Here is a 24,444-nt window from a genome sequence, read left to right on the forward strand (position 1 = left end):
AAATCCCGACTCTGTCCAGAATGGCTATAAGTGCCCCATCCCAGCAGGAGCTCAGGTTTCCTTTAACCCACCGCCTCACAACACTTGTCATTCTCAAGTTTTCTCACATCTGCCAATCTAACAGGTAAAAAGTGATATGGCTCTGTTATTTTAATTTGTACACTGTGATGACTGACTTAAGTCAGAGTGGCTTTTATCTCTGTGACTCCCAGTTAGTATTTTTCTCTGGTGTATCCTCAATTGAAAGTATTTCCCAGGCCCTTTTTCATGCTTCCCACAAGTATCACTTGGTCCTTCTGCCTGGTTTATTGTCATCACTAATGGCAATCAGATGTAATCAGAGGCAAACAAATTCTTTCCCCCTGTCATTGGCTTATGTGGTGAGTGGTATCATTGTTTTTTATCAGGAAGCTGCCATCCACAGGGCTTTTGCTCCTACAGTGCTTGCTTTATTTTTAATTGCAATAATTAATTAAACAGCTAGACTTTTAGTCATCATATTTGGGGCTCTGTACTCAAGCAGGGAAACCATTCCTTTCTCAAGATGTTTGCTGCTTACTAATAACATTGAAAAGTCATCATTATTCTGTCTTTCTCCTCTCTGGAAGGACTGATGCTGAAGCTGAAACTCTAATACTTTGGCCACTTGATGTGAAAAACTGACTCATTTGAAAAGACCCTGATGCTGGGAAAGATTGAAGGCGGGAGGAGAAGTGGACAACCGAGGATGAGATGGTTGAATGGCATCATCGACTCAATGGACATGAGTTTGAGTAAACTCTGGGAGTTGGTGATGGACAGGGAGGTCTGGCGTGCTGCAGTCCATGGGGTCACAAAGAGTCGGACACAACTGAGTGACTGAACTGAACCTCTCTGGAAAAGACACATGTGGCTGCATGAATTACCTGTTTTAGTGTCCAAGGCTGTGTCTTGAACATGTGTACAATTCTGTGAGCTGGGTCAGGCTATGCTGTGGAAGAAGTTGGCTCAAAAGTAGAATTTGGAAAATGAATAATACTCTGTCCAAATACTCTCTCAGTAACAAACCAAATAAAGAATGATATAAACCTCCTCTAAGGACTTTAAAGAGAAAGGAAAAAACCCACAGAGGACTGATCTCCAACTAACTTAAAAAATATTTTCTTGGCTGCACTGCATAGCATGTGTTATCTTAGTTCCCTGAGCAGGGATCAAACCTGTGCCCCTTGCATTAGAAGCATAGAGTCTTAACCACTAGATTGCCAGTGAAGTCCCATCTAACTAATTTTTTTCTTCAACAAATTCCAACTGTAATATGCTAGAGCCTGGAAGCTCAGTGATAACAAGCCCCATCCCCCGCATTCCACAGTCTCTCCAAGAGACACAGGCTGCCAGCTGTAACACGTGTGGAAAGTTGAAGCTCAGGATAAGCCATAAGCAAAGCTGGAGGGCATGTGCAGGAGGAGCGGACTTTCTGCTGGGAGTGGGGTGAAGGCACCAGGGGAGGCTTCAGGGGAGGAGGCCATTGAGCTGAATGTGGGGGAGAAGTATTTTGTCAGGGAAACAATGAAGAGTGAGGATTCTTGGTAGGTGGGTTTGGAGGACAGCAGAAGGCTAGAAGGTAGGGATGCAGGGTGGACCTGGGCATGGAGGGTGGAGGTGGGAGAAGAGGTCGAAAAAGGCAGTTATGACGCCATGATCCCCCAGGGCAGGATGAGACCTTGAACCTGTGCTTGAAGTCGTACGCATGGATGATACCTGGAGTTTCTTGTGTGATATTTCCTTTCAAGTTTTTGCCCTTTCATTGGGCCTACCCTGAGGATCCTATGAAAGACTTCAACCTACTCCCTAGCATCCCCAGCCCCTCTATCCTTTCTAGAGTTCTCATCACTGAATAACATACTATATACAATTATTTATGAATTTAATATTTTTATTCCTTGACTAGAGTATAAGCTTTGAGAGCAGGGATTTTCTTTTGTTTACTAATGTATCTAAAACTGTGCCTCGTATATCATAAATGCTCAATAAATATTTGCTGAATGAATGGATGTGGAAGCTGGAGACATTCCCCCATCTGTCAGCCCCTTCCCAGAACTTGACATTTCTGACAGCGGGGGGGAGGTGTGATGGTTTTCTAATGTTGCATAACAAATTACTACAAACTCAGGGGTTTAAAACAACACATAAGGGACTTCCCTGGTGGTCCGGGGACTGTGAGCTTCCTCTGCAGGGGGCACAGGTTCCATCCCTGGTCAGGGAACTAAGATCCCACATGCCACGTGGTGTAGCCAGAAGAATAAGTAACTAAAACACATGTGTTTTATCTCAGCTTCTATGGGTCAGGAATCCCAGCAAAGCTTATCTGAGTCTACTACTTAGGGTCTCATAAAACTAATCAAGGTGTTATCTGGTATAACTGAGTCACTTTGCTGTACAGCAGAAATTAAAACATTATATATTAACTATTAACATTGTATATTAACTTCAATTAAAGAAAAGGTGTCAGCTGGGGCTGAATCTCACTGGAGGCTCTGCTGAGGAAGGGTCCACTTCCAAAATTCTCTCGGGTTGTCCGCAGAGCCTAGTTCCTGAGGCCACATGCTCCAGAGCTTCAGTTTCTTGCTGGCTGTTGGCTAGAGGCTGTTCTTAGCTCCTAGGGCCCTTCTGCAGTTCCTTGGCATGTGGGATTCCCCAATGTGACCACTTGCTTCTTGAAAGCTAGCAAGGGAGACAGAAGTTCCAGCAAGACAGTCACTTCAGGGTTATGCAACCTGATAATGTAACTATACACATGTAGTCACCTACATCCTGTCACCTTTGCCTTATGGTGGAATCAAGTGAGCCCCAAGTTCTTACGCACACTCAACAGGAGGGGATCACACAAGGGCGTGAACAACAGAAGGTGGGATCAGAGGGACCACTATGACAGAAAGTCCACCTCAGGAGGTGACAGCTGGAGGTGATGCCCCTCCTTTGAATGCAGGCAGTCCCTCAGTCTTACGCACACCTCAGCCTCTGCAACATGTTAGAGTCATTTGCATATGTTAAATACACATTACATATTTACATATGCCTCTCCCACAAGACTGGGGGACAGAAATCATTCTCTCTTCTCTTTAGAGTCAGTGTATAGCACAGAACCTGGTACATAGGCAGTCACTGTTTGAGATGAATGGGTGGAAGGATGGATGGATGATAGATGGATGATGGATGGATGGATAGATAGTGAATGGATGTATGAGATATGAATGGAAAAAAAGCAGAAAATAAAGGAAATTATGGTAACAAAACAAGGTGAAGGCGAAGCACCTGGACAGGAGTGTGGCCTTCTCCTGACAGTGAGCCACACACTTGAAATAACAAGGTATAAGTGCCGGATAATTGATGCTTTTGAACTGTGGTGTTGGAGAAGACTCTTGAGAGTCCCTTGGACTGCAAGGAGATCCAACCAGTCCATCCTAAAGGAGACCAGTCCTGGGTGTTCATTGGAAGGACTGATGCTGAGGCTGAAACTCCAATACTTTGGCCACCTCATGCGAAGAGTTGACTCATTGGAAAAGACCCTGATGCTGGGAGGGATTGGGGGTAGGAGAAGAAGGGGATGACAGAGGATGAGATGGCTGGATGGCATCACCAACTTGATGCACATGAGTTTGAGTGAACTCTGGGAGTTGGTGATGGACAGGGAGGCCTGGCGTGCTGCGATTCATGGGGTCACAAAGAGTCGGACACGACTGAGCGACTGACCTGAACTGAACTGAACTGAAGAAGCAGGTATGGATCTGTTCACAGTCCCCACTCATTCCTGGAACTGTCACCTGGATGCTTGCCAGCAAGGCAGACAAGAGACCAGAGGCAAGCAGCCCAGATCTTTCCCAGGTCTTCTGTTTTCTCTTCAGTAAATAGGAGTGGAAAAAATCATGAGGGATGTCCAAGTGTTCCATGTGCAAAGACAAGAGTGAAATCCCACAGCTCTTTGTGACTTTGGCAGGCCTGGAGGTAATTTCCTAAGAAATAAGCTGCAGGAAGAAAGCATTACTTGGTAATCCTCTCCAAGGCTCAAGGGAAAACTTTTGATAACAAAAGCTTTTCAAAGTGCTTCATGCAATAAATGTTGAGCTTTGACCTGAGACTCCTTGAGCTCCCGCTGCAGTGATGGAGTGTGGTGAATCCAGGCCTTGGTGTCTGAGTCCAAGATGGAAGCCAGGTCACAGGAACACCTGCGCAAGAGTGGGGCTTGGGCTGCGGTTCCTCCGTCAGAATTGCCCAGCCACCCTAGGACAGACTCTAATAATGATACTTATGTGTTCTCCATGCAGTAATGCCTCATGGGAGGAAAGACGGTGACATTTTCTGGCTGAGAGCTGTAGGCTGGGTGACCTTGGGTTAGAACTTTACATGTGCCTATATTTTTTCCCCTTTTTCTTGAATATTTATTATTTCTTTTGTTCACTCGATCCATGACAGGTCATTTGCTCTGTCAGGTAAAGGCCATTAATAGCCAAGGTGAGTGAACTGTGACAAGGCCACACCAGAGGCCTATACTATTTATGTCTGTGCTAATCAGGGCCAGACAGGAAGGCTGAGGAACACCACTGTCTTTAGAGGTGACAACTGAGCCTTTGCATCAGTGCGTGTTTGTAAAAATCTTTATAGCATAAATCTGTGAAAGGTTAGTGCTTAGTTTCCTGGACATTGATGAACCACAGAAACTCCAGATATTCTGACCCAAGAAGAAATGTCAGATTCTAGGATAAAAGGCACTAACATTTTTCCTCTTTTAAAATTTAAAATGAAATTTAGTGCCATCTAGTAAGGAGTGTATATTTTTAGGTATTTTGAGGACATATAGGCAAAGTGATTTCAGAAATAATAGGATACATGGAAAGATGTAGAAGCTGAATCAAGTGGTGCCCTCAAGGGCACTAACTCTTAAAAAGGCATTAGTCAAGGCTATGGTTTTTCTTGTGGTCATGTATGGATGTGAGAGTTGGACTGTGAAGAAGGCTGAGCGCCGAAGAATTGATGCTTTTGAACTGTGGTGTTGGAGAAGACTCTTGAGAGTCCCTTGGACTGCAAGGAGATCCAACCAGTCCATTCTGAAGGAGATCAGCCCTGGGATTTCTTTGGAAGGAATGATGCTAAAGCTGAAACTCCAGTACTTTGGCCACCTCACGCAAAGAGTTGACTCATTGGAAAAGACTCTGATGCTGGGAGGGATTGGGGGCAGGAGGAGAAGGGGACGACAGAGGATGAGATGGCTGGATGGCATCACTGACTCGATGGACGTGAGTCTCAGTGAACTCCGGGAGTTGGTGATGGACAGGGAGGCCTGGCGTGCTGCGATTCATGGGGTCGCAAAGAGTCGGACACGACTGAGCAACTGAACTGAACTGAGCCTGGATTTCTCTTCCTGTTTTCTTTATAACCTATCAACCTACCACCACCAAGCTAAAGGAGCTTACAGCAAATTTGGAAAAGGCAACAAATCACAATGGGATCTTATTTATCAAAATTGCCCTAAGAGCAAAACAGTAAGCAGAACTTGAAATTTCCCAACACAGTGTTCATCCTTGTTTTGAAAGTAATGTCCTCGTTTAAGAAGAAAGGGGCTTTCATGTGTTTTTCATCACATTGGTTCATTTCTTAGCTTTCTGTCTGAGTTCTTACTCTCTTCTGTAGAATTCCAAACACGAGGAGCATTGTTCCTCTGGATCCAAAACCAGTTCCTTGACCTGAAAATATCATGAGAAACATTAGAAGACCACTAGCTCCCTGCTGGGGTCTCCATGTCCTGAGTCCACACTTCAGGCCCCAGTCTTTAAAAGCTGACTTGGCACATATGGGTAGCTTTCGTATAAAAGCATCACTTAAGTATCGATTCTCCTGCTGGGTGCATAGCATGTTGCTTAGCACACTGAGGGGACACCAAAAGATTAAATTCAGGGCGCTTACACTCTGGGGACAGTTGTGACTCATTCCAGGGTCACTGGGAACCCCTGACCAGGGAAATGATTCTCACTGGGGAGCATTTCCAACTCAGGTAATACGTGATGTTCATAGCCAGTCTGAATGGATTCATCCTGGATTCCTGGAAAGAGTCAAAGAAAATGCAGCGCCATCAGCTCACTCATTTCCCCAGAATGGGCTAGTCTACCAGGTTTTCTGTGAAGGAAGAAGTGCATCCTACCACACATATACACACACGCACACGCACGCACACACACACATGCGCATGCACATGCACACACACACATGCACACACGCATGCTCCAGTTGTTGACCCCAAGCATGTGCTGCATATTCTCTCAGGGTCAGCTTGTGTCCCATCCTTTCCCCTCCTGTTGCTTCGTTGCTAAGTTGTGTCCCCTGATTCCTATCTTAATGGAGAGGTTTTTATGGCACAGCCTGAACTCACTCTCAGTAACTCATTCTTAGTAAACCATCTCTGTTGGAGTGAAAGGCTTGCTTTCCATGTATTTCCCCCTTTCAACATCAAATCAGAACGAAAGAAAAAAAATAGGACTGTTCTCCCACTGTTCTTCCAGTTAATCTTATATGACTGTCTCTTTCCTCCTGAACATGGGTCTCCCAAACCACTAGCTTTCCATCTCTACTCATATTTCTCCTTAAGAGATTTAACTGCAGCGGAGTATTTTTCAAATGGATGAACACTTAATGGGTTTGTATCTTTTTGACTTTCTAATATTTAAATATGCACTTGGATTACAAAGGCCTTCCTCATCTATCTTACTGGAATAGGTCCTACCCTCCTGTCCTCCTGGCCAACTTTTCTCTGTTTACACAGCCCCACTCATTTTTAAAATCTAGTTTTGTTTGTATGAATTTCTGATCTGTCCTCCCCTCTTGGGCTGTAAGCTCCACAAGGGAAGAAACACATCTGTCTTCCCTGTGTATCCCCAGCACCTAGCAAAGTGTCTACCATATAAGACATTCTTAATAAACATTTGTTGAATGGATAAATAAAGTAGAACATTCATAATTGATGTATCGCTTAGCTAATTAAATTTAAATAAATTTAACAAACATAAGGATTTCCCTGGTAGCTGAATTGGTAAAGAATCTGCCTGCAGTGCAGGAGACCTGGGTTCAATCCCTGGGTCAGGAAGATCCCCTGGAGAAGGAAATGGCAACCCACTCCAGTATTCTTGCCTGGAGAATTCTATGACCAGAGGAGCCAGGCGGGCTACAGTCCATGAGGTCACAAGAGTCGGACACAACTTAGTGACTAAACTACCACCAACAAACATAAATAAATTTCCTTAGTTAATTAAAGGGGAAATACGAGGTAAAGGAGAGTGGATAGCATGCAATGCCAGATATGTCAGAATTGGGTTTTTTGGAGACTAGAGTAGAGTGCACCAGAGGTAACAGAGCTGACGAGTCAAACAAAGGTGCCCGTCATCATAAGGGCAAATGCCCACCACTGTCCAGGAGTCAGGGAGGCCAAGGGAGGACTTAGGGGAAGGGAGGGCAGATATGGGCCTGGTCAGTGCTTCATGCCAGTGAGATGGGCCGGCAGATAAACAACTAGACAAAATGACTGCTGCTTCACCCCCAGCCTCCAAATCTCACATAAGAATCCCTCTTGTGATCCACCCGATCCAAAAACATGCAGGAAGGGCAAGTGTGATGTAGTCTGGCCAAGTGAGCACATTAAAAAGCCACTATAACAGGCACTCACGATTGTTGAATGAATTAATGAACGAGCCGGCATGCAGCAAGAGGCCTTTGGCATCTGGCCTCACCAGAATGATCACTCCATGAGGGATGGGATTTTTGTTGATTTCATTCATCACTATATTCCTGACACCTTAGAATGATGCCTGGCCCGTGTGGGTGCTTAAGAAAATTTTGTGGAATGAATATTGAATGGTTCTGGTTCAAAGTCAAAGGGACTTGTGTGGAGTCATTAAAAGACACAACTGGATGAAAATTTTTCTTTGATACAGAGTGTGGGAAATGAATGAGGAGCCATTTTATACATTTAGCATAAATAAGCATGAAGTGAAACGAAGGGGAAACCATATTCCTTCTCTTACAACGTATCTCAAGGGAGCAAAATATAAAATCACCGTAGTGACAATGGAGCGTGTCATTGTAATGACGGTGGAGCATATAATTATATATCAATTATACAGAAACTTGTCTACTGAGAGCCAAGAATCCTGGCTAAGGGGGAAGAGAGGGGAAAGGAAGGGTGGGTTAGAAGCATTTTATTCATGGCCTTCCTCCAGGTCCACGTGGGAAGGTACAAAGCAGAGTAAATCCTAGAAGGGGTCTTGAAACCTGTGAAACCTGACAGGCCATGGATGCCACAGGGCCAGAGCCTTTCAGTTACAACCAGACAGTACCCTGAGGCAGACTCCTGGAACTTAGTCCTGGAAGAGTTCAAGGTTTAGCTCAAATCTTCCACTTCTCTGTTGGAAGGTGTCTGTTGGAAGTTCTTGCATGAACTCTGATGCAATTGGAGTCTCTCTTTCACCTTTTTGTCTCCCTACCTCTCAATTTTTGTTTTGATCTCAATTTTATTTTAAAAGATATATGCTTCTCTATAACGCTTCTATAATTCTATACAGTATATTAGAAATACCAAATTGTAACCATGGTTCTCTCTGGCTGGTGGAATTGCTGGCTTTCATATACCTTTTTGTTTGTGCTTTCTTGTGTTTTCCACTTTTTTTAAACATGAATTACCTCTAAAATCACACACAAAAAAACAGTACAAAAGTACTTCTCAATATAATAAGTAAGGGTGGCTAGAGCAATGAAAAGGAGATATATTGTTTGTATGTTTTTAAAATAAATATTGCCAGCAGCATCTTATATCTCAGCATGAACAACTTGTAGATACTACTTCTAAGCTACAATGTCATTGGTAACTGAGACACCTGTGATGTATGAACAATTTGGTTCTTGTACTTGGTGCATGGATGTATGCTAAGTTGCTTCAGTCATGTCCAACTATTTGTGACCCTATAGACTGTATCCTGCCAGGCTCCTCTGTCCATGGGATTCTCCAGGCAAGAATACTGGAGTGGGTTGATCTCCAGGGGATCTTCCTGACTCAGGGATTGAACCCATGTCTCTTACGTCTCCTGCATTGGCAAGTGGGTTCTTTACCACCAACACCACCAGGAAAGATCACTTGGTACTGAATTTCTTCTAGATGTAGCACCCTGGGGAAGTTTATTATCAGTTAAATGTTGTTGGTTTTCAACTTGGTTTAGACTTTCTTTGATCTTTATCAGTTCAGTTCAGTTTCTCAGTCACATTCGACTCTTTTCGACCCATGGACATGCCAGTCTTCTGTGTCTATCACCAACTCCCAGAGCTTGCTCAAATTCATGTCCATCCAGTCAGTAATGCCATTTAACCATCTCACCTTCTGTCATCCCCTTCTCCTCCTGCCTTCAGTCTTTCCCAGCAGCAGGGTCTTTTCCAATGAGTCAGCCCTTCGAATCAGGTGGCCAAAGTATTGGAGCTTCAGCTTCAGCATCAGTCCTTCCGATGAATATTCAGGATTGATTTCCTTTAGTACTGACTGGTTTGATCTTCTTGTAGTCCAAGGGACTCTCAAAAGTCTTCTGCATCATCACAGCTCAAAAGCATCAATTCTTTGGTGCTCAGCTTTCTTTATAATTCTCACATCCATACTTGACTACTGGAAAAACCATAGCTTTGATTAGATGGACCTTTGTCACAAAAATAATGTCTCTGCTTTATAATATTCTGTCTAGGTTGGTTATAGCTTTTCTTCCAAGGAGCAAGTGTCTTTTAATTTCATGGCTGCAGTCACCATCTGCAGTGATTTTGGAACCCCCCAAAATAAAGTCTCTCACTGTTTCCATTGTTTCTCCATCTATTTGCCATGAAGTGATGGGACTGGATGCCATGATCTTCATTTTTGAGAGGCTCTTCAGTTCCTCTTTGCTTTCTGCCATAGGGGTAGTATCATCTGCATATCTGAAGTTATTGTTATTTCTCCTGGCAATCTTGATTCCAGCTTGTGCTTCATCCAGCCCAGCGTTTCTCATGATGTACTCTGCATATAAGTTAAATAAGCAGGGTCACAATATACAGCTCTCAGCCACACACAGTCACATAGATATATAATTTATATATCAGTAAGAAACCCTCATTCTCAAATAATCAGTTCTTCAGTTTAGTGTAAGAACCCACCAGACCATTTGAGTCCTGCAAATAAACTAACCTGTGGAATTCTGGAATGTTCCCATTCTTGGTCAGTTACTTTGTACTGGAGAGACAGACCTTTATATTTACCAAGTGTCCACTAGATTGAGTGTGAAACAAATTCATAGGGGTAAGAGCGTGAAAACAGCACACAGAGGAAATTCTTCTGGTGTCAAAACAAACTCTGTGAGGACAAAATGTACTTGGAGTTTGACTCCATCTCTTCTGTCTCATGGTGGGTTATTGCAGTTCATCAGGAAAATAGTTTGGAGTTTGCAAAACCACAAGTCTGTGCTGCTTGGCTTTCTCACAGCTTCTTGGTGACTGTAAGATAGGTTTATAACTACACTCTGGATTGCACAACTATTATTATCCCCATCAGGGAAACAGTGCAGAAAAATAGAACCTGTGTTTGCATTGTCTATTTCATGTAAACAATTGCATTTTAAGAAAACAGCATATGCTATTTACCCATGACTAAGTCCTCTCCTGGTACTGAGGATCTGCAGCACATGGTTTCAAGATGGAGGCATCTTCCCCACCTGTATGCTCCACACCCTCTCCTTTCTCACTTCATAGCCTGTCCCTTTGGCTCTCTGGTCCCATGATGGGTGCATACATAGAAAAGAAAAGGGGACCCAGTGAGTCTTGGTGCTTCTGAGGAGGCCCATGGAAGGAAAAGTGCAGCCAGTGGACTTAAAGATGTGACCAGAGTTCTGTAGGGATCTAAGGATTTTCATGTTTCCTAAGTTAATGTGGGAGAAGGAAATGGCAACCCCCTCCAGTACTCTTGCCTGGAAAATTCCATGGATGGAGGAGCCTGGTAGGCTACAGTCCATGGGGTCGCAAAGAGTCAGACACGACTGAGTGACTTCACTTTCTTTCTTTCTATAGTTCCTTTTGGAGAAGGAAATGGCAACCCACTCCAGTGTTCTTGCCTGGAGAATCCCATGGACAGAGGGACCTGGTAGGCTGCAGTCTATGGGGTTGCAAAGAGTCGGCCACAACTAAGCAACTAACACACACACACACACACACACACACACACACACGCTAATGTGACCTTTCTCTCACTTTCCTTTCTTACTCCCCCAGCCTATCTGGGGTCCTGTCTTCGTCCCACACTAGGTATCCACATCACAGTCATATGCCCACGTCACAGTCATAGAATGTTAAAGTGGCAAGAAAGGATGATCTTGATCTGGGCAGAGGAAGTTCCTTGCCAAGGTCAGCTACAAACTGATGACAAAGCTTGGCCTAGAACCTTCCAGTCTCGATTCACAGACCTGTGCTTTTTCCAGAAGCCCTAATGGGAAAAGGATTCTTTAACTGAGCTGTTAAGGAGATTCTCACAGATTCTTTTATTTTTCTTTACTTGACTGTGTCAGCTCTTAGTTGCAGCATGCAGAATCTTTCATTGCACGGGCCCCAAAGCATTTGAACTCAGTAGTTGTGGGTGTACAGGCTTACTTGCCCCAGGCATGAGGGATTTAGTTCCCCTAGCAGGGATTGAACCCATGTTCCTTGCGTTGGAAGGTGGATTCTTAACCACTGGACCACCAGGGAAGTCCCTCTCACAGATTCTTGACTGTAAATAATAATGGCCTGTCTAGATACCAAAAGTGAAATAAGATAAAATGGGATAAACCTTAGTTGGCTATAACATCGTTGAGAGGAGACTATGAATTCCCTCATCCCTGAGACTCTCAGGGATCTGAGTAGGGTCTAGTATCACCAAGAACAAGTTCAGTCACATGAATCCTTCTTCCTTCTGCCGTCCACCCAGTAACCATTCACAGCATGACTCATCTGTAACATGTTTAGCTATGGGTCTCTGTAAAATTCTAGATGCTCAGGAAAGGAAGAGGCCTTAAAGAGCATACAGAATAACCACATGTTTGGGTGTATAGGAAATCACATACGTTAGAAGGAGCTGCAGGTCTAAAGGCAGCCTCCTATGCCTGTGTCCACAGATCCCTGTGGGACTTAAAGATCTGGCAGTTTACTGGTTAGTTAATATTAACAGGTAGCTGTTAAGCCATGTATTTCAAGGCAGAATGTTCACTATGCCACTTGCATTATTCTATTTGGCAGTCTGCATTGCAGGACTCCTATATAGTTGAGCTAGAAATCCCCTCTGCCCACTTATCCAGTTTTCTAATCTGAAGTCCTGTGGGGATCCCTCGGCTCTGCAGGATGTCCTAATGTAGCCATTTATCCCCTGAGCCATTTCCTTGGCCTATGCTGTCCCTGGACCAGAGATGTACTTTCTCCCAACCCCGCACAGATGCTGTGGGAGGCCTGGTACAGCGACCTGGGCTGGGCTGACCCCGCCACCCCATCTGCTCACAGGAACAGTACTTCCTTTGTACCATTGTTTGCTTTTTTGTTTTTTGGTGTTTTTTTTTTTTTTAACTTCTCCTTCTCCCCAGTTTCAAATCCAGTCCCTCAGGGCTTCAGTTGAAGCCATCCCTGCCCAAGCATATCCCCACACCACAATTTGTAATTATTCCCTAAGCAGGTCATGGATATCTTTTCAGATAACCCTCCTGAAGTGGGAAGGTCCTGAGAAATCCAGTCAGATGGAGGCACCAGCTCCTGGAAAATTGCACAGCTCTGAGTCCTGGCTAGTGGGAGAGGAGGGGAAGGGGTAAATTGGGTTGATGCCTAAATCTTCAGGCTGTCTGTGGGTGCTTTGGAGTGAGTTAGGGTGAATCTCAACGAAGTGAAATTCTCAAGCCGGGATAGTTATTATGATAACAAGAATGGCATCTCAAGCCAAACTGTAGAGAAAAAAGGCAGAGTGTGTGTGTGCATCCCTTAGGCTTGTGAGGTCAGACCCTCCTTCAGGCCCAGCAGACTTTCTTCAGGGGAGCCCGTCCTTGGCCCTTTTAAGAAAATCACTGGCCTTCTGGTCATGATCGAAACCTCCCTATTTGGAGCTCTTTTGTTTACATATTTTTCTTTTAAAAGTTGAGTTTGTTCTCCTAAATTTTTGTTGATCTAACTATATCAAAGCAGACCAGTCCAAAGACACAGAAGTTGCCAGGAAAGCAGACATTGGATCATTAAAGGCAAAATGTATTTAAGGCATGTTTACTTGAGAGTTCACGACACCAAAGATAAGAGGGTTTCTGGCTGACAGGTTAGCAGGCTTTTTCCCTAAAGACTAGGGCCCCCAGTAGTCCCAAGTACCCAGAGTGGTTCCTGCAAGGCTGAGCTAGGCACCTGAGATGCTAAGGGTCCCAGCTTTGTCCTTCTCTTGGGTATGGCTGGGGGAGGGGGAAGGTATGAGACCATGTGCAACCCCCAGATGGGCAGAACAGAGTTGCCCAGGGCCCTTCACAGCAGGATGCAGAGTTCCTGAGTCTTTAGGAGTTTGTGTCATTAATGGCCATGTTCAGCTTCTTCTACAAGGGCAACTGATTCAGGTGAGAGAGGCTGAGAAACATGTGACCAGAGCAACTTACTCAGAGGGGAAAGGAGCCAGAACAGTGAAGTCCTCAATGACAGGGATTTGACCTTTTTCATCTTGTCTTCCTGCTGCCTAGCAAAATGAGTAGTCTTTATGAAGTGCTCAGTAAGCATTTATTAAATTAATAAATGATTGACTTATGAGAACAGATCAAAGATTTAGGCCTGGGGTTGGGAAGACAGAAGGAAGTCAGTCTGAGGGGATTAGTCAGAAACCTCAAGGGAATCTTGGTGAGTCTCAGAATCTTTGACTCAATAGAGAATGTCCCTTTGATACAAGACCCATATCCAAATGCAGCTCCCACTAAGGCTGTGATGTCGTATGTCATGAGCTGATGACATGTGAACCTTCTCAGGGCAAATTAGATGGTGGCCTGAGGTAAGGCGTTGCCTCTGGGGAAGGAGAGAAAAGACGAAATAGAAATTTAGGAGGCTGGATGGAGGGAATTTGGAGACAAAGAATGTGGGGGTTGAAGAAAAGTGACTCAAAGGTAAAAATAATATAGAGGTAATACCTACATCACAGGGCTGCTGTTTGCAGTAGGTGCCTATTAGTTAGCGCCATTAGTTAGGGCGTCCCAGGCGGTGCTAGTGGTAAAGACCTTTCCTGCCAATGGAGGAAATGTAAGAGACATGAGTTCAATTCCTGGGTCAGGAAGATCCCCTGGAGGAGGGCATGGCAACCCACTCAAGTATTCTTGCCTGGACAATGCCAAGGACAGAGGGGCCTGGCAGGCTACAGTCCATGGGGTCACACAGAGTTGGACATGATTGAAGTGACTTAGCACAGATGTATGCACACCCTTATTTAGGTTCTTAATAAAAACAGCTTTCCTCCTCCTTCTCCACCTCCTCCTCGTCCTCATCCCTCTCCATAAAGGTAAGACTATCCCACCCGAAAACCTCAAGGTGCCCACCCCAGGGAGGCCCTACCAGTGGTCCGAATCTCATGACTGAAGGTCATGGACACACCCCTGCCTCTACTGGTCCCCACTGAACAGATAGAAATAAAAGTGTCTTCTCTCCAGGGCTGCACCAGAAAACCCTGAAAGCCATTCTCTCACAGTCAGAATGTCTTCTTTGTTCTTCTGAGACAGAACCAACATCTCTGTAAGGCACAAAGAGGGAGCTTGACTCAGAAGCCGAGCAGACACTATGGGCTGAGAGATGGCTGGACAGGGGCAGCTGGGGCTGAGCCCCCGATATTTCAGTGCTTGTCCTTGTGCAAACTACGACAGCGTACGAGAGACCTTTCTAAAACCCAAACTCGTGTATTTCCAAATGTCAGGTCCACATTCAGCCTCAGACCTCTCCAAACATACTCATCCTAAAGCTCTCCCAAAGTGTCAGGGAACTGAGAAGGACTGGACATGTGTCTGGCCACATTTCTGGTTCTTTCCCCCCAAACATTTTCATGCCATCATTTACTCAACAAACATTTACCACGCTCCTACTTTGCGCCAGGCACCATTCTGGAAGCTGGACCTTCAGAGAAATGAAGCCACATCCCTTCCCACATACAGCCTTGTAGGGAAGATGGGCAAACCACAGACCAGAATGCTGGGGGGCGGGTGTTAGAGAGGTGTTTTTAAAGCAGCCCTGGGAGCACAGAGAAGGCCACAGAGCACAGCCAGACTTTCAGATAAGACCTTCTGGAGGACCAGCAAGAGGTGACCAGTTGAAGAGGACAGGGAGGGCTTCCAGGTAAGGGAGAAGCAAGCAGGATGGTCAAAGGCAAGGAAGAACATGACTCAGTGGTTCTCACCTGTTGGGGGCCGGCGTGAGGCACTCCGCCCATGGCAAAGGTCATGAGGAAGGAGGCTCGACATACGCAAAGGCGGGATCGAGCCTCAGGACTCCCCCTGGAAATCCTCGAGCATCTACCCCCATAACCAGAGCCTGCCTACTTTACTACTTTGTGCTCTCACCTACACCTCTGGCTTTACGGGGGGCTGTCCCCCACCACCTCTTTCGGAGAAGGAGTTAACTTAGAGCTCCAGTTAATAATAATTCCTGGGCGTGATAGGAGTGTTTTAACCTACAAACTCCTCTGAAGGTTCTCTAGCCTGCCTGACAGGCTTGTCCGGCCACATGTGATTGCTCACAGCCTCCCAACCGTGAGAGGCACGAGATGCTTTAAACCTTCTAAAAACAGGTTCTTTAGAAAAGTTAGAAAATTATTAGTATAAGTATAATGGGCTGATTAGAAATTGTATTGGTGAAGGGTTTTTTCATTTGTTGAGCCAATGTTTACTGCTAAGTCTCCACATCCCCTGCCCTTATACACATTAATGAATATATAGAAGAAATAAGTATTAACCTTTGATATAAATCACGTTAGACCTTAGGCTAAGTAAATTCTTTCCTTAACTAAAACCCACTACACCCTCACCCTATAGGAATGTAACTTTATTTGGGTGGCGTCTGTTTTAAGAATAATCACCCCTGGAGAAATAAGTGTCCTGGTTGACTGACCGCTGTCACAAGGAGAGGGTCGTAAATTGTCAGCAGGCCCCCTGGCCAGAAGATGATGTAACACCCCTAAGACCTCTGTATACATTTGTATGAAGCACCTGACTTTGATAAAAGTCAGGACTGCTGACCCCACGTGACTTTTGCATAACATCTCAGTGTATAAAAGTAGACCATGGAAAATAAAGAATTGGGATCAGTTTCTCGAAATACTGGTCTCCCCATGTCTCTCTCTCTCTCACTCTGGTTGAGTCTCCATCTGGAGCGCGGAACCCACCATGCTTACTAATTATGCCTGGGCTTCTAAGATCCGACCGGGGAGGCCTCAGTGTCTCCTCTCCTTCGGGAGAACGGAAGGACGCCTGCGGCCTACGTAAGTGGTGCAAGCTTCTTGTCTTGAAGTTTTATTGGTCCCCCGCGTAAACCAAGCTACTCAGCCTCTTTTCTCCACTGAATTTTCCTACTGAGCTATCCTTATTCCATTACTCTTTATATCCTTAATTAACATTTAATTAAGCAGTTGTTCCCTGACCCTCGCCTATGCCGTCTCTCCTTCGAATACCCTGGATCAGCTGGGGCTGGACCCCGGCACTCACCTCCCTGCAGGTTGAAATCATCAGCAGAGTTTTCTGGGTTTTTTTTTAAGTATAATTGATTTACAATGTTGTGTTATTTTCTGGTGTATAGCAAGGTGATTCAGATATATTCTTTTTCATATTCTTTCCCATATGGTATATTAGAGGATATTGAATATAGTTCTCTGTGCTTTATAGTAGGACCTTGTTGCTTGTCTATTTTATATGTAGTAGTACATATCTGTAGAAGGCAATGGCGACCCACTCTAGTACTCTTGCCTGGAAAACCCCATGGACGGAGAAGCCTGGTAGGCTGCAGTTTGTGGTGTCACGAAAAATCGGATACAACTGAGTGACTTCACTTTCACGCATTGGAGAAGGAAATGGCAACCCACTCCAGTGTTCTTGCCTGGAGAATCCTGGGGACAACGGAGCCTGGTGGGCTGCCGTCTCTGGGGTCGCACAGAGTCAGACACGACTGAAGCGACTTAGCAGCAGCAGCAGTACATATCTGTTAATTCCGGATGGTTCGGCCCCTCTACTTGAAGAAAATAGTATGTGAGAGCCTGGAGTTGGGCTCTCTCCCTCTGCCACCTAGGCCCCAGCTCATGTGTGATGCTCCATCACCTCCTATTCATTGACCTCTTTCACCTGCATTGGGGAATTGCCCTTCACTCCTCCAAACTCATTTGGACTTCATTAAAAGAAATAATTCTCTCTCAGAAGGCTTCCCTGGTGGCCCAGATGGTAAACAATCTGCCTGCAATGTTGGAGACCCAAGTTGAATCCCTGGGTCAGGAAGATCCCATCGAGTAGGAAATGGCAACCCACTCCAGTATTCTTGCCTGGAGAAGCCCATGGACAGAGGATCTGTGGGCTATAGTCCTTGGGGTCACAAAGAGTCAGACACAACTGAGCAACTAACACTTTCACTTTTAGAAGGTATGTTAGTGGACACTCTGTCAAATCAAACGGGGATCCCATAGATCCTCTGGCATGTTCCTACCTGCTTTGTGTCATGGACCCACTGACAGTTTGGCAAAAATGCCCATGAATGCATAAAACAAAACAGGATCACAAAAGAATTCAGTGTTATTGAAATAGGATTCTGTCAACCTCCCATGGAGATCCTTAGATTCCATGTTATAAGCACCTGATAGTCAAACCCTGGACTGAAATCTTGGTAGACTCTCCAAAGTCACCCAGCTAAGAAATAAGAGAGCTGAGGCAAGAACCCTGTTTTTCTATTCCTGAACCCATGTTCTGCTCATTAATCTATTTATTATCTTAGAAAATTGAACTCTTACTGTTTCTGCACTTAAAAACTGATGAATTTTAGTCCCACTGAAAGGCATGGAGATAGCCCCTCTGGGCCTGTATATATTCTTAAGAACTGGCCTCACTTTGTACTGGATTATAAAACTGGACAAAGATTGTTTCCCAGGAAACATCTGGAAAGTCTTAAGGCCACAATAACTTGACTGAGGATTCATCTAGAACACTGGTAACTGGTAGCATATGTCCCAGCTCCTGGAATTTGTTGGATGACTGTGCAGAAGGATGGACTAGCTGGATGGGTTCAATTCCTCTACTTTCAGGGTGCCTTTATCAAGGAGTCCAGAATACTAGTTACTGAGCCTGGTGTAGAAAACTCAGCCTCCTGCTTGCCTTAACAAGTCTCAGGAATTAGTAAGCAGTTGGTGAGAATGTTGGAAGGTATTAACCACCCCACCCCCCAACCAATCTCCCAGTGAAACTTTCACCCCTTTCTTTGCTGGGGCAATAGATATAATGGGTAAAAGTATGGACTTGGAGTCCCACATTAGGTTTAAATTCTCACTTCATCCCTTAATATATTTTTTGAAACTTTTTGTTTGTTTGTTTTGGAGTATAGCCAATTAACAATGTTGTGATGATTTCAGGTAAACAACTTAGGGACTCAGCCATATATATACATCAGTTCATCACTTTAGAAAAGTTACATGACCACCTTTTCCCACCTCAGTTTTTCCATCTCTCTGATAGGACTAATTCTGCCTTGCGGAGTGTGTAGTGGTTAGAGCTAATATAAGGACAGCACCATATAAGACCTAGTGTTGCCGTGTTCAGTTGTCAGGAGCTATAATTACAATTAGTTCTAGGTTGAACCCCACACCTTCCCCATTCTGTCCCTTAATGAATGAAGCAGGTATTAAGGCATGTGTCATTAGCAGAATGACTGGGCTCAAAGAAGTACATTTACCATGATCAGAGCAGGCCTATTTAGCTTCTCCAACAGATCTCAGTAAGATAAGTGACTTGATCACAGACACATGGAGAGAAAGCCCCACATCTTTTTTCCACCAGATCCAAACACCTCCCTATATCTGGTTGCCTCCCCTCTGCCTCCCCTTCTGTTTCTGTGAACCCAGATCCCTTGTTCCTCTCAAAAGTCAGCCTCTTTACTGTCTCTGGATCCCACACCACTTTGCTGCTCAGGATTGCTCTTGCAGTCTCCCCTTCTCTTACATAGTCAGTAATCCTCTTTTGTGGAAGCGTCCTCATGGGCATGCCCTGAGCACCTCCCTCAAACTCCATGTCTCCCTTCAGCTAACTCATTTCTCTACTTTCCTTCAAAAATGAGTTGCAATTTCCACGTCCCTTCCTTAACACACTCAAATTGGGTTTCTATTCCCATTATCCGGAGATTGCTGCTGTCAAGGTAATCAGTGAACTCCATCTGATAAATCCAGGGGCCACTTCTTCATTCTTATCTCTTTTGAACTTTCAGCACACTTGATTATTTTTCCTTGAAACATTTTCTTCCCTCGGCTCTTTTCTTCCCTTGGCTTAGGACAGGATAGACCACCATCTTCTTTCACTTCTGTCTCCTTTATTAGCTCCTTCTCCTCTTCTCAGTCTCTCTAGGTTAGAGGGTAGCAGGGATCTGTCCTGAGCATCCTTTACTCCCATTTCTGTGTGCTCTCTAACCCCATCAACTCTGAAGACCATCTATATGCTTATGATTCCAAAATTTCTGCCTCTAGCCATGACTTTTTCCTAAACATGACTTGAGTGTCCAACTGCCTTCTTCACATTCCCACATGGATATCTCACCAGCGACTCAGATATAATTTACCCATGAAGAACTCCAGTTTTCCTCCCACACTTGCTCCTTCCTCAGTTCCTAGTCTTAGTCATCAGCATGAGTGTTCACCCAGTTGTTCAACCTGTAAATCTAGGAGTCAGCCTTGATTCCTTTCTTTCTTCATCATCTTCATCCAGTGGATTGGCAAGTCTTGTCCACTTTATGTCCAAAACATATTCCAGATTCATCCGCTTCTCTCCATTTTCATTAAAGTCACTGAGATCCAAGCCACCATTACCTCAATGACCACACTAGCTTTCCAGCTGATCTACCTGGAACCACTCTACAATCCATTCTTGACAAGGTAGCCGGAATAATCTTGTCACCCTCCTGCAGAAAACCTTCCCGTGGTTTCCCATTGTACTTGAAATAAAGTCCAAATTCCTTAAAGCAAGATGTTACATGGCTTCTGCCTACCTCTTCAAAGTCATTTCAAATCACTTTCCACTCATCTCTCCACTCAAGCAATACTGGTCTTTTTGTCCCATGAAAACCCGAAATCTGTTTCCACCTTAGGACTTTTGCACTGGGTGTTCATCCTGGAATGCTCTTCCTCAGGATCCTTGAATGACTGTTTCCTTTTTATATTAGTGACTCACACTTCAGCTGAAATGTCAGTACTCAGAGACGCCCTTCCTGACCTCAAAACTGAGGTAGCCCATCCAGTCATTCGCTATGACATCAACCTATTCTCTCATATATGTTTTCCTCTCTGTGTGTCTGACTCTTTTCTGGATGGTAAGTCCCAGAAGAGCTAGGATCTTGTCACCATTACATCTGCAGGACTTAGAACAGTGCCTGAACACAGAAGTGCTTGATATTTGTTGAAAGTGTGAATGAGTAGATAACTGAGTTAGTAACAGAGTGAAGACCAGTACCAGGCCTCCTGCCTTCCAGTTCTGTGGTCCTCTCCCTGTGCCATGTCAAGCTGCAATTTTCACCAGTTTGATTGTTTTCTTGCTGTTTAGCAGATGCTTGGCATCCTTCAATTCACAACTGGGTCCAGCTCCTAGTGATAAAGGAAATAGCCACAAAGGAACAGGAAGGAAAGAGGGCATCTGAATAAATCAGGAGGCATGTGGTCATCCCCACAAATAATGAGAATTAAACATTCAATCATCCAGTAACATTTAGTAAGCACTTATTATGTGCCAGGCATTATGCAATTTACCAGGGACAAAAAGACAAACCTACCCTGAAGGATGTGCTAGTCTCCAGAAGGAGATGGTGGGCCTTGTGGTGATGTCTGCATGGTGTGATGGGCTTGAGAATGAAGTAACACGTGCTGTGGAAACACAAAGCAGAGAATTAGGACCATAACACCAAGTGGGCAAGAATTCAGGAGCACAGCCAGAGAGTGGAATTTTTGAACTATCTTAAGGAGTGAATACCTGTAATTGACAACTCATAGTTTATGCTTTCACATGAAAAGAACAGTTGTTTTTTCCCTTCATTTTAACTGACAAAAGAAAAATCACATTAGGAAAACATTCAGGATGACTCTGGCAGTTGAAATAACCATTTATTAATAAATAGATAAATTTCCATCAGGGAAATTTTCTTTTTTAAAGATGGGATAGTTCTCTGTTTCTTGCTATGAAAAGTCCACCGAAACAATTTCATCTTCCTTGAGGGTCTTATGGTGAAAACACTGAAGCAATTACCTGTATGATGAAAGATTACCCAGCTGAAGAACTACTTCCCTATTAAACCACAGGCCATCTCCTTGAAAAAAAAAAAAAAAAAGTGCTGTCAGGTAAAGACAAGGTTTTAGAGCAAATGAGAGAATGAAGTAGATCTATGTGAATTGATATCAACAGACATTATTCCATGAAAATAAGAAAGTTTTGGAACACTGGTTATTCTTGATATTATTGTTATTATGTTGGGATTTGTCTATGACTTCCTAGAAGAATAAATGCAAATATAACAATCTCTGAGGTGTGGGATTATGAGACACTTAAACTTTCTGAGGCCTACATTTGGTACTAATTTAATTGTTTACAACAATGTGTGCTATTTTGGAAAAAGTAAAGATCTTTTAGAACACCGGTCTGATTGGTTTTATGATGCTTAAGAACTTGTGCTTGGCTCTATGTTCCAGAAACATATAAAAAGAGGATTTCCCTAAATTATATCACTTGCCAACATTTACAGAAGAAAATAAACTGAGACCCAGAAAGATGATGTGATTTTTCTCATACTGTGACTCCTAGTACCTTCAGCTCCACAGTTCTTGATTTTGTGCTGAGCATTAAAATATATAAGTATATCAGTCTTAACTTACATATTTGGAACTTTAGCAACATTGCTTTGTGGAAAAGTGTGTGATTATTTAGTGTAATAGTTATACACCAGTAGTACTTTGCCCAGAAAACAATTTAGCTAGAAGTCTCTTGAATATTACTTCTAGTTTCTTCTACATATCTTAGAATACTCAGTGAGTTTTTTGAATAGATAGGCCGCTTCCATTCAGTTCTTAAGTAGTTATTGAGCACTTAAGCTATCTGTGCTGTGCTGTGCTTAGTTGCCCAATTCTTCACGATTCCCTGGACAATAGCCTATCTGGCTCCTCTGTCCATGGGATTTCCCTGGCAAGAATACTGGAGTGGGTTGCCATGCCCTCCTCTAGGGGATCTTCCCAACCCAGGAATCAAACCCAGGTCTCCTGCACTGCAGGCAGATTCTTCACCATCTGAGTTACCAGGGAAGCCCAAAAATACTGGATTGAGTAGTTTATCCCCTCTCCAGGAGATTTTCCCAAACCAGGAATCAAACTGGGGTCTCCTGCACTGCAGGCAGATTTTTACCAGCTGAGCTACCAGGAAGCCCTTAAGATATCTAGCCACTAGCAATGAGACAAATTCTCTGCATTCGTGGAACTTAGCTCCCACTGAGAGAAACACAATAAGCAGAAGAAGACAAAAATAAAGGATATAATTTCAGGTAAAGATATAGTAAGGATGTGATGAACCAAGTAAAATGATAGTGACAAGAGTGCTATTTTTGAAAGGTCAGGAAGGCCTTTAAAGGAAGTGACATTAGATCAGAGACCTGAAGGGAGGGAGGCGGCCACTCAGAGTTCTGAGTGAAAAGCATTAAGGAGTACAGTCAGAGTCACTGCCCCGAACAGAAAGAATTCCTTCTTTTCCTTAAAAAGTAAATATCTCAAAGAAAGAGCTTTTAAAGTTTGGTATGTTATGGTTTCACTCTTGTGATATGGTGATAATGTTTATAAGCCCTAGTGCTGTAAATTTCTCTCTATTGCTTACAAATTTGAGAATGAATTTTGTTTAGGAATGTAAGTCTGTTATAAAAGTACTGTCTTATCTAAATGCCACCTTCTGCCAAATGTGATATATAGATAGATAGATGCAATGGAATATTACTCAGCCATAAAAAAGAATGAAATAATGCCATTTGTAGCAACATGGATGGACCTAGAGATTATCATAGAAAGTAAGAAAGTCAGAAAGAGAAACAAATACCGTATGATATCACTTATATGTGGAATCTAAAGTACAACATCAGTGAATTTATCTATGAAACAGAAATGGATTCACAGACATGGAGAACAGACTTGTGTTTGCCAAGGAGGAGGAAAGGTGGAAGGAGAGAAGGATTGGGAGTTTGGGATTAGCAGATGCAAACGATTACATATAGAATGAATAAGCAACAAGGTCCTACTGTACAGCGAGGGAAACTACATTCAACATCCTGTAATAAGCCATAATGGAAAAGAATATGAAAAGGAATATATATGTGTAACTGAGCCACCTTGCTGTACAGCAGCAATTAATACAACGTTGCGAATCAACTATACTTCAATGAAACAATAAAAGAAAACCCTCTGTATATTCACAAAGGCATAGAAACCAATTCCTAAGAAAGAATCATTCCAAAGCTGGTCATTCCAAAGAGAGAGAAGAAGCCCAACCGAAAGTGCCCCAGGGCTTACAACTGCACTTCCCCCCTCCCCCGCCCCCATTCCCTCTCTCACCCCGAGCAGAACAGACTGCCTAGAATTTGTAGCTGGGAGGGTCATCCAAGGCACAGAGAGAGGAACTGCAGAAGAAGTCTTCGGCGTTCTCAGCTTTTAGCCCTACACACCTATCTCTGGTGGAGATAGAAATGATAAGTCTGTCCTTCACAGTGGGGAGACTGAAGCTCTGAGGAGTGGGTGGCTTGCCCAGGATCACATAGAAAGCCAACTCTCTTTCCTAACCTTCACTCTGTGGCTAGTGTCACATTCCAGGCCAGGGACCACATGGGTGGAATTCAGGCTCTATTTTCGGGAAACGGGGTTTGTTGTTTTTTCATTTACACAAAAAATGAAAAATAAATAACAGATGTTTGAACACATGTCACAACTCTTCTTACTGGAACTTAAAAGTGCATTCTGCCTGAGAAAATTAAATTAGAAAATCCACACAGCAAAAAGGATGTTTTGAATGAAATACACTTTGTCTTTCCCTCTCTCTCACACACACACATGAACAATATCTCCTTGTTTCTTCTTCAGAGAGCAGCTGTGAAAGAAATTGGGGGAGGGAGATGAACATAACATCCCATCTTTGTGTTTCATACAGAGCAAAGCTT

At 43.8% G+C, this 24,444-nt stretch overlaps 1 long non-coding RNA gene across 3 annotated transcripts; it reads right to left on the reverse strand.

Moving 5' to 3' along the window:
* Positions 1–763: 763 nt before the first annotated feature.
* LOC102412857 lies at positions 764–24,435 on the reverse strand. Of its 3 annotated transcripts, XR_006551246.2 has the most exons (6): positions 23,846–24,435; positions 21,040–21,130; positions 5,653–5,717; positions 4,109–4,202; positions 3,730–4,001; positions 764–2,700 (listed from the first exon to the last, which is right to left on the reverse strand). It is a non-coding gene; the product is annotated as an uncharacterized LOC102412857 (long non-coding RNA). The 3 variants fall into 3 exon arrangements; XR_006551244.2 differs by having other exon boundaries at positions 3,730–4,202; XR_003109500.3 differs by lacking the exons at positions 764–2,700; positions 3,730–4,001; positions 4,109–4,202 and having other exon boundaries at positions 5,281–5,717.
* Positions 24,436–24,444: the final 9 nt, after the last annotated feature.

The sequence above is a fragment of the Bubalus bubalis genome, chromosome 1 (assembly GCF_019923935.1).
Source record: "Bubalus bubalis isolate 160015118507 breed Murrah chromosome 1, NDDB_SH_1, whole genome shotgun sequence".
NCBI classification, from domain to species: Eukaryota; Metazoa; Chordata; class Mammalia; order Artiodactyla; family Bovidae; genus Bubalus; species Bubalus bubalis.